The sequence below is a fragment of the Sinocyclocheilus rhinocerous genome, unplaced genomic scaffold (assembly GCF_001515625.1).
Source record: "Sinocyclocheilus rhinocerous isolate Xijiao unplaced genomic scaffold, SAMN03320098_v1.1 scaffold1311, whole genome shotgun sequence".
Lineage (NCBI taxonomy): Eukaryota > Metazoa > Chordata > Actinopteri > Cypriniformes > Cyprinidae > Sinocyclocheilus > Sinocyclocheilus rhinocerous.
The window spans coordinates 379691-391573 of record NW_015637852.1 but is presented as its reverse complement, the minus strand read 5'-3'; positions in this window follow the sequence as shown (position 1 = coordinate 391573).

Below are 11883 nucleotides of genomic sequence, written 5' to 3'. Positions count from 1 at the left end.
TATACTACAGTATTTATTACAGTTTATCAGTTCACTATAGTTAATACTACAGTATGCTGTAGCATTCATTAACAAAGTGTTGTAAATACTATAATATATACAGTATAATACACTTTACCATAGTATGGTTCAAAAACACTATAGTATTTACTATAAATTACTATAGTATTTTTTCATGTGGGTGTATATATATATATATGTATTATGTAATGGATGCATGTGTGTGTGTGTGTGTGTGTGTGTGTTCTTATATAAATTTAAGTCAAATCAATAACACTTTTCATCTGTTCTATTTAATTAATTACTTTGCCAGATATTGCAGTATGTCCTTGTAGTACAAGAGTGAACACTCATGTGAATGATTTTCCCTGTATGCAAACAATCAGGTTCTTGCAGAACATTGCTGAAATGGTTGACTGAAGCTGACTCTCTAAAAAATGTGCAGATATGTTCTTTTTTCAGATTTACATCAGAATTAACTAACATAGACAAATTTTTTACACATTGCATTTTCTCTGTTATGCTTCATTAACACAGTGGTTAAAATGCTGTGTATATTGTCTCTTGAAATAAATACTCAGACACACACAAGATACAGGAAGAGCACAAGAGAGAAAAAAAACAGTTTGTCTTTGCAATGCTTCAGATTTCTTTTGATGCATGAGATAAAACTTTCGACAACAGCACACAAGATTAAAAGAAGAACCTTAAATGGAAAGATAAATGATAACCATGTGCTCTGGGTTATAAGGGAGGATATAGGCATGAAGAAAGCAAAGTAAGAAAAACTGCACCTGAGAAGCTGAAGGAAAAACCCTGCACCTAAGAAAGACAACATCCCAACGTGGGTGGATCTTAATGCCAAATTTCAGAAACAGGTTACTCAAATTTCTGAGTATGTGGAAGGCAACAGGCTGAAAGCAGTCTCACGGATGGACAGAGTAGAACAGGATGATCCAAACCAGGAACACTGTGATACTTCTCGCTCTGCTGCTGGTGAGCACTTTTGCAGAAAAAAACCCAGAGCCCATTTTTAAAGCTCTTGGTGGGGAACTTGAGATGGGTTTTTGCTTTGGCAATGATATTGCTGTATATAGAATGACTGCTGATGGAAAGGAGCTACTGGGTCAGTTCTCACATTCCTCAGTTTCACCACCTGATGCCTTTAAGGGTCGGATCAGTTTCTCCACTGAAGTTGAAGGGCTGCTTGGTCTGAAGCTCACAAATCTTCAGTTCTCTGATTCTGGCATCTACATCAGAGAGTGCTGGAGTGATAGCTCTATGGAAAATTATCGCAAACACTATCTCTACATTTGTGACAAGGAGTTCGACTTTAAGGAAATCTCACTGACACCCGGCACAGGTGCGGATCTGGTATGCAATATGGATTCCATAAAGCATGCTACAGTAAAATGGTACAGAGATGTGCACAATGTGTCATTGTTCATGGATACTAAGATTTCTTTGGAGCCATTACAAGTGGAGTTTAAAAGCCTCATTCGTGTGCATGGCGAAGGCTCATTTTTACACGTTTCAGATGAGTTTATTCAGGACAGACCTCGTTTTTTCTGTCAGGTCATGGAGGGAGAGCAATGCAGGAGCTTCCAAACCATAGGACTGCCAGAGGAGCCTGAATTGAAGACTATTTATCGTTCTTACGGAGAAGATGTAGTCCTTACATGTTCAGTAGACCCCCTCAGACAGAATCACTGGAAAATACCCTTTGGACAGGTTAATTCATCGGCACCAGAAGGGACAACTGAAAACCAGATGTTTGTGTCGACAAGCACTAATTCTGATAACTATTCCCTAGTCATTCAGTCTCTCATTTCAGATCATTCTGGGAGCTATAAATGTTTCTCTACCTTCCTCGTTGAAGATTATTTTTTGAATGTGTGCCCTTTGCATGAATCAACCGATATTTTGTTTTCTGCAAGCGATAAGAAGGTGGTCCTCCAATGTAACTTTATGTCTTTACCAGCATTTAGCGGTAAAGTTGAGTACACCAGCGTTCTGTGGTATCGAAAGAATGGTGAGAAGGACATCCAAATAATGGACCCAGGGGATCCTTCTTTAACCCCACCTAATGATTTACAAGGTCGGGTAAAGTTCTCACAGGTAGATTCCTCTCTCATCTTTACTGATCCCCAAAAGGAGGACAGTGGGACGTACTGGTGCGTGGTGCTGCTGGAGAATGAGGAGACTGATGAGGGTGATGATGAGGATGCTTACGGCGGTGATGATGGCAGTAACGAAGATGATGAGGATGAACCCCATTCATGGATAGTGGATGAAGAATACATGGACATGTGTCTCTTTAGGCAGGTCACCAATCTAAAGTTTTACAACCAACCTAATATAAAACGAAAGGGGGATCATGCAGCTCCGCCTGAACCTGAACCTGAGACTAACTTGACAATGTATGCTTTGTGTGCAGGGCTTGTAGGCCTATTATTACTGGTTGTGATTGTGGTGGTTCTAAAAATTAGAGCTAAGAAAAGATCTGCGTCTATTCAAGGAGGAGGTCTTAAACCATCTGAAGAGGAAGGAATAGCACTTAAATGAACGAACACGTAGAATATAAGGTCACTGCTTTTTTTAAACAATAATTTGTGCATAATGTTCATGAACAGTGTAATTGTGAAAATTAAGAGGAAACTACTTAAGGTAAAGGGACAGTTCACCAAAAATTCACCAGAAATTCTGTCATCATTTACTTACTGTAATTCCAAATCTGTATGACTTTCTTTCTTCTGTGGAACACAAAATAAGATTTATTTTTTTTTTGTACATACTATCAAAAACAGTGGTCACCAAAACTGCTTGGTAACTAACATTCTTCAAAATATCTTCTCTTATGGGTAAGTAAATGATGAAATACTTTTCATTTTTCAGTGAACTATCCCTAGAGTACAATTTCACCTGAAAGATTTGTAAGATTTACTCAAAAGGGTGCTCATCTGCTCAAGTATAGCAAAAGGGTGTTCAATTTCACAATTACACATTTGGCAATTGTTGTTCTTGTAAATGTTGAAATGGATCACAAAAGTGTCAGCAAGACTCAGGCATGAGGGTAATGTAAAACAGCTTCTAGCACACGTGACATTTTTTTTGTGCAACGAAGACAAGACCAGCTGGTTTGTTTCCCTGTCAAATCTTGAGTACACAATAAGCAAATGGTGCTTTAAAAATAAACACGCCATAAAGCCTACATCAAAGCTCATTTCGCATGAAGACAAATATATGGGTCCTAAAGGGATAGTTCACACAAAAATTTAAAATCATTCACTCACCTTCATGTCGTTCCAAACCAGTAGGACTTATTTCTGTCGAAAAAATAAAGTCATGCAGGTTCAGAATGACCTGAGGGCGAGTAAATGATGACAGAATGTTCATTTTTAGGTGAACTATTCCTTTAACTATGCTTTATAGAGGATAGTGTACATATAGTACCTATACATACATTTCTCTTAGTTCTTTTCTGCATTTACAGTATGGTTCAAAATTGCAACATGTCTTGTAAAAACACCTCCATTAATCATGTATCCCATACTGCAAAGACTAGGCATTTAGCAGCACTACTGAACTGCTACCATTAGAACATCATCTCTCCCAAGACAGAAATCTTGGTAATGAAAAACAACAGATGTGCAAACACATCCGTAAACATTTTCATTCTTCTCCTGACTGGGGACGTGTAGAACACTTCCTGTTCTAATTTCTCTTCTGTTTCCATGAACGTGTCAACAGAGTTTGAATCTACTGCTGAAACTAATATCCTAGTCTAACAGCTGGCTGTGTAAGCACCGGCAGTTAGTGAGAGAAAGGCTGACGGACGGTGTCTAGAGAGCACAGTGTGGATTTGATGGACACGGTTATGTCATGTAAAGCTGTGCTGGTGGTCCTGTGTGTAAACACAGATTAGAGAAACGTCTCTGTTAATGTGCATTCCAAATATGACCAATGTGTTTTGCTGTGGTTGGGCTGACAGCCAAAGTAGCTACTATCTTTGTTAAATAGGTATTAAAATCAATTGAGTTACAGTGGGATGGTTGGAATTGTTTGAAAGCTTTAATCCATATTTTTGCGTTTTTATTACAACACAGGTGCGTTCTCAATGTATCCACTGGATATAAATGATCCAGTGCTTTGTTAATGGATTTTTCTTTTTATAATAACACCTTGATTGCATTCAGAAATCCTGTCAAATGTTTGAAAAAAAGTGATTCTGGAACATATAACGATCTTGATAATTAACTGAACATGTAATATCAACATAACCATAATAACAGAACATGCCGAGTGAGACACAAAGCCAGATTTAAAGAGGTGTTGATGGTTACCACTAAATAAAAACAGTGCTTATATTTGAAAACAACTGATTAGACTGCCTTTGCGTGATTGAAGCCACTTTGACACATCTAATCTCTAATTTACTCTAGTGTACTGTTTTCTTTTCTTTTGATATGTGTCAATGATTCATAACGAAGTCCCTAACCATGACTCATGCAGCAATGTAGACCAGTTCGACAGGCAGGTTTTTAGATAGGCCATGTCTGCTTTCACTTGTCAAAATAGGCTGTCAACCTCCCTAACTGTCATTATGCATTACGCCAAAAGGCAAGAGTCGTATTTCATGGTGTCATTTCTGCTCCAACACACGTTTGTATTTGTCTTAAAACTTTAACACTTCTGTCCTTTATTTGAAACATCTGTAGACTCTTATAAGCTTTATTTTATTCAAAAGATTCACTCAGACTGTTTAGGTCATCTTGTAAATTAATTTTACCCAGGTTATGTAGGTTCTGCATGGTCTTGTATTGTTTAAACCCATTTAACGGCAGCATGCATTGAAAGACAAGACATGTCTCACTCCTCAGATATAATAGTTGCTGTACCCCTGCTGATAAAATAGCTGCAATTTTCATCTAAAAGATTTTTCAGGCCTGTAGTGAAGTGCATGTCCACTGGGGGGGTGTCCTTTTTGTAAAGAAAATTAAACATTGAGTTCGTGGCGATCTAACTGGCCACCAAACCTTAAAGGAATGACCTTTTATTGATTTCAATTAAAAATGCATGCATGAAAGAATACTGGTTTTCTTTTCAGAAAGGGAAACATAAAATGTTCACTGACTTGTGAGACCTTGGTATCCGGACTCCGTTTCTTTTTTCATAAAGCATTACATGTTAAACATGACACATAATATGACTGTTTCCAAAAATATTGGTTCCTATAGACGAGCCGCGTTTATAACTCAAATGTGTGTCATGATGCAATGTGACTTTGCCGTACAGCAACACTAAATAAAAAAAATCACTTTAATAAACTCAACCAACCAAGAGTATTTGTGCAGACAGGATATGCCCCTGAAATAGCCCTGGAACCGCAATAAAAACGCACACACACACAAACACTATGAGCTAGGAGTGACTTCCAGGACAAAAAAGCCACTAGCAGCATAAGTCCTCTTGCTTTCTGAGGGGGACTGAAATTAAGGAGAGAGGATCATCAGGAATGTCTATCAGTTAAACTGATTTTAACATGAATTTGATGAGTGCTGGGCTTCTAGGTGAGATAATGGCTGTTCAAATGATGAATGAGTTTGACGAACCTGAAAAATTAATCAATCAGTGAGTTAATAGCAGGATTATTAAACAGTTTAAATTTTTAATTGAATTAATTACATACTGTGCGGATTAAATATTTTCCTTTTCAAATGAACAGAGGAAATTCCCAATTAAAATAATTTAAAACATTACCAGTACAGTACATCATTGACTAGATATTGCGAAAAAAAAAAATTTTAAAACACGCAGGTGGTACTTCAGTCCTGAGTTAGTACGAAAATTCCTTATTATGAAATTTCCCTATGGGTCAGAGAATACAATTATTTTTTAAATAATTAATTGTACTTTATTGTACATTAAATTGGCAGATCTAGTTAAGATTTATATTATCTGATTTAGTAAGATAGTCAATTTATTCTCATCTTTCATAATGTTTCATAATGTTTACTATTCCTCTTTTGAAGGATTGTGTGGCTTTTTTTATTCTTTTTTTTATGGGACCAACTGCCTAGTGTAAATAATGTTTTTGTTCTAGTCTTCTTGTATACACTGCCTCCTCAGGGTGTTTGTAGACCTGCAGGCTCAGTTTCCTGCTGCCATGGGCTGCATGCATTTCTTTCTCCCTGCATGCTATGTGGGTATAATTATTACACCTAGCTTGTTGCATGGGTATTTATGTGTGGGTGTATGTTTGTGCTTATCTTTCTACAGGCTTTGTGTTGGTGGCGGGCTCCTCTGAAGTGATTTGGAGCCTGGCATCTGGGGTCTGTCAGCTCACCCTCTGGTGGCTATAAGGACTGTAAAGACAAGCCTTTAGTGAGATCTTGTCATGGGTATCCAACCTTTCAAACAAAAATCTATCATGATTATATTTTTGCTAGTGGTTTTGTCTGTGTTAAGTGCTTTTGATAAAATCAGAGCTTTGTACTTGTAAAATATGCTAAGTAAGGTATTTCTTACTAATATATATATATATATATTTTAGTGCTGTCTGCTGTTCTAATGGTAGCAGTAAATATACAGTACTGTATATTTATTATGTATATATAAATACACACACATACATGTATATATTTCAGAAAATGTTATTTTTATATATTAAATATATTTATTTACAATATAAATGATATGAATATAAATATAGACATGTAAATACATCTAAATATTTTCAAAATATATACTGTATGTGTGTATTTATAGTATATACATAATAAATGTAAACAGAACACACACGTACATTATTCAAACAAAAACATTTATTTTGGATGTGATTAATCGCGATTATTCATTTGACAGCACTAATATATATATATATACACTCACTGGCCACTTTATTAGGTACACCTTGCTAGTACCGGGTTGGACCCCCTTTTGCCTTCAAAACTGCCTTAATTATTCGTGGCATAGATTCAACAAGGTGTTGGAAACATTCCTCAGAGATTTTGGTCCATGTTGACATGATAGCATCACGCAGTTGCTGCAGATTTGTCGGCTGCACATCCATGATGCGAATCTCCCGTTCCACCACATCCCAAAGGTGCTCTATTGGATTGAGATCTGGTGACTGTGGAGGCCATTTGAGTAAAGTGAACTCATTGCCATGTTCAAGAAACCAGTCTGAGAGGATTTGAGCTTTGTGACATGGTGCATTATCCTGCTGGAAGTAGCCATCAGAAGATGGGTACACGGTCGTCATAAAGGGATGGACACGGTCAGCAACAATACTCAGGTAGGCTGTGGCGTTTAAACGATGCTCAATTGGTACGAAGGGGCCCAAAGTGTGCCAAGAAAATATCCCCCACACCATTACACCACCACCACCAGCCTGAACCGTTGAGACAAGGCAGGATGGATCCATGCTTTCATGTTCTTTACGCCAAATTCTGACCCTACCATCTGAATGTCGCAGCAGAAATCGAGACTCATCAGACCAGGCAATGCTTTTCCAATCTTCTATTGTCCAATTTTGGTGAGCCTGTGCGAATTGTAGCCTCTGTTTCCTGTTCTTAGCTGACAGGAGCGGCACCCGGTGTGGTCTTCTGCTGCTGTAGCCCATCTGCTTCAGGGTTCGACGTGTTGTGCGTTCAGAGATGCTATTCTGCATACCTTGGTTGTAACGAGTGGTTATTTGAGTTACTGTTGCCTTTCTATCATCTCTAACCAGTCTGCCCATTCTCCTCTGACCTCTGACATCAACAAGGCATTTTGTGTTGTGCTGAATTCTGCTCCCCTGCCAGATTATGCACCCCCTCGTTGAAGTCGCTACCTGATTGCCTAATCCTTACCCCACCCCTAATCCTAACCCCTCCCCCACACCTACTCCTAAACCTACCAATACTAGTGGGTGCATAATCTGGCAGGGTGCAAATTTCGGCACTACACCAACACTTAATATTTTAGTCTTTAGCGTACCAGCACTTTTTCGTGCGTACCGGCACTTCTGACATGTTGCCGGTACTGAGTCAAAGCGTCAGTGTCTGGGTGATTAGAAATGACACTATAAAGCACACTACCCAGGAGGTCATTTGAAACCAGTAAACTTCTGGAAAGTTCAAGATTCCAGTAAGGGAATGCATTAGAAATAAGTAATATGTTCAAAACAGCGCCAATGCAAAGAAAACACGGACAATTTCATCAGAGATGGCGGAGAGAATAGTGACTCGCGTCCAGATAGCAGCAAATTATTCTTTTCAGCGTGTATTTGGCTTAAAAGCATGAGTGTTTTATAATGAATGCCAGCTGAAGGTGTTTTAAATTATGCGCTGGACGGTGGTTTAGTTATTCTGAATGGATCCGTATAGTAGCATGTACAGTCAGGTTAAGGCAGCAGGTTTAGTGGTCTTTTGGCGCCTCCTTGTGGTCCTGTTTGGTATGCATCTTAACTGGTGCTTATTTATATTAAAAATGCTGGAGACAATTTTCTTTCTTTCTTTCATTCTTTTTTTCGGCATTATATACATACATTGGGAATTATGAAAAGTAATTAATTAATTAATTAATTGGGGGGGGGGACACTTCTTTTTTTCCATTTCAAGCACTATATATATATATATATACATACATATATTCCCTAGGGATTGGACACATGCTTGACCTATGAGGGTTGCAAGTGTAATATAATACTCTAAATGAGAAAATTATGTAAGGAAAACTATATGCAAAATCACCATAAAAGCACAGGCCCACAAGTAGTCAGCACAAATTTTTCGCTGCTATTTCAAGTCTATTATGATAGCATTTGTGTGGGAACAAATTGTTATTTTTCACTAAAAATCTTTGAATTTGCCATACCTGTCTTGGATTGTTTATGAATATTCAATGCACAAGAGAACTAGCAATGTCCAATTAGTGGGCAAATTTATTGGAGTCGAATCCTTTCAATAAATAGTTTGATCTGGTCCTAATCCGAATCAGGCTAATCCGATTCTCGCTTTGACATCAGTAGGCTATTTATACTACGTTTGTGTGCTCTTATTCACACATTCATATTTTTTTTTACTTATTCACAGAAAGCATCGTTCTGAAACTGATCCTCTGAAAATAATGTCAACCCGCAACTTGCCGTAAAAAAGCTATCCAAAAGCGTGGTTTTTGATGCAAACAAATAAGCAGCGTTCTTACTGGTTTTTTTTTCCAGAGTGCGCATGAGCGTTGTAAACTATAGTCTGGAAAAAGTATCTTGGCGCTGGCCGATGTAACCAAAGTCTCTTTAAGGCAAGTCATGTTACTCGGCGGCCATCTTTGAAACGCCTCTCGGGCATGCAAGTGCAGCTCCTATCTCTTTGAATGCAGGAACATCAAATTCTCCAAAACTGTTCACTAAGCTTACGATTAAATTTCATATTTGAAATCACCAATGAAATCTGACAACAACTGCATCATAAATGTTTATTTTGCTCAAATAGTGTTAAAAAAGCTTATTTTTCAGGCTAGATCAGCCAGTACCAGGCGCGTGCACACATAGACATCAAAGGGGGCTTGACTTGAGCACCTGCCCTTTTTCTTCCTCGAGAGAAAGTGCTCTTTTTTCTGGTTTTTATTTTTATTTTATTTTTTTATAAATGAATATAGCGTATGTTTCTATTTGCGCACAGCTTTCCCTGTCAAAAAAATAAAAATATCAAGTCGGGTCGGGAAATGTTGAGAGACTCGAGTTCCGATGCCTTTCTCCCCTCCGAGTCTCCGCGCAGGCGCGCAACACAGCAGTGTAGCACATATTGATTGGCACATTACAGTCACAGACAGGCAGAGAGCCGCAGAAGTGAAGCCCTCCCTCCCTTTCCAGTTGTGTTTGTCTTGCTGTGGAGGTGAGTGGTGATGAGCAAAGACTAAGCTACCTGTGCCCCGAATTTATAGCTAATTATGCAAAAAGACAATGGCAAATATAGTTAATTTGTCTTGCTACTAGGGCTGCACGATTCTTGCTAAAATGTGAATCACGATTTTTCTCCATGGGAATTGAGATCACGATTCTCTTACACGATTCAAAATATGAGTGCTGCAGTCTATTTAAAAGTGATTAATTAATTTGAATGAAGTATTAACCATTTTAATATACACTACCAGTCAAAAGATTTTGAACAGCAAGATTTTTTATGTTTTTTAAAGAATTCTCTTCTGCTCACCAAGCCTGCATTTATTTGATACAAAATACCACCTAGTGGCGAAACAATGCAATCGACACAAACGTTATGTGGCAGTTACTTTCAAACGCGGATTTGCTCTATTTTTGTCCCACTACCATAGACATCAATGTTTGTATCTGAATTATAAACTTTCATCCCAGTATTTCTGTGATAATATGACTGTATGACAGAAATAATACTGTGTAGTTGAAAAGACTGTTTGTGAAGCTGTTTCTTAACCAAACATGGTAACTGCTCTCTGTGTGTCAGCGGCAGTGCGAACGCAGATTTGAATGATCCTGTAAGACTTTTTCAAAGGTTTAATAGACACGGGAGAATCGTTGTCATTTAGAAATGAGATCGTGTGGTTGTCTGAATCGAGATCGCGATCTTTTAACCGATTAATCGTGCAGCTCTACTTGCTATACCTAGCTACCATGTAAGTTAGCTAAAGTTTAGCTAAGGCAATAGGAAGTCTAGGTTAGACCAGAGCATGTTCTTTCACTGCATGACTTAAAATGCATTAAAAATGATCACAAAATTCAAGATATGGGGGCAGAAATGTATATATTTATATCTTTTCATATAGTTAATCAGTATCACGTGAAGACTTATGTTTTTTTTCCACCAAAAAAGCAGCATGATTACAAATGTGATATTGATTTTATACAGCAGTTCAATAAACAAGAATTTAATATTAAGACACTTACATTTTAGACACAATATTGACTGTTTTTGCTCTATTTCGCCAACAAATATAATTCCAATTTGCATCTCTGAGCAACATGACGCTGTTTTGTTCCTGAATGAATCAGCCATTTAAATGATTCGGTTCAATCGCAATGACTCACTTATGAACAATGACTTGCTGCCACCTACTGGCGGTTTTCTAAAAGTGAAAGTGAAAGTGACGTGACATGTGGCCAAGTATGGTTACCTGGTATTGAAGGTGGAAGAGAGCGCTGTACATTCACTCCCCCCACCTACAATCCCTGCCGGAACGAGACTCGAACCCGCAAGCTTTGGGTTACGAGTCCGACTCTCTAACCATTAGTTAGACTTCCCAGTCGTGGCCTAAAAGGGTTAGTTCACACAAAAATGAAAAAATTCTGTCATTAATTACTCACCCTCATGTCGTTCCAAACCCGTAAGACCTCCGTTCATCTTCGGTACACAAATTAAGATATTTTTGATCCATTCTGACAGCTCTTTGACCCTCCCATAGACAGCAAGGGTACTACCATGATCAACATCCAGAAACGTAGCAAGGAGATCGGTAAAATAATCCATGTGACAGCAGAGGTTCAACCATAATATTACGAAGCTACGAGAATACTTTTTGTGCGCAAAAGAAAAAAAAATAACGACTTTATTCAACAATTTGTCTCCTCCGCGTCACCCTAGCGTCATTTTGGAGAGTATCCATGAGTATCCCGTGTGGTGCGGCTGACACAGCAAAAACAATTTTCATTTTTGGGTGAACTATTCCTTTAAAGGGGTCATGTGATGCGATTTCAATTTTTCCTTTCTCTTTGGAGTGTTACAAGCTCTTGGTGCATAAAGAAGATCTGTAAAGTTGCAAAGACTAAAGTCTCAAATCCAAAGAGATATTCTTTATAAAAGTTAAGAGTCAACCACGCCTACCTAAAACGGCTCGTTCTAACACGCCCCCACATACCTACATCACTAT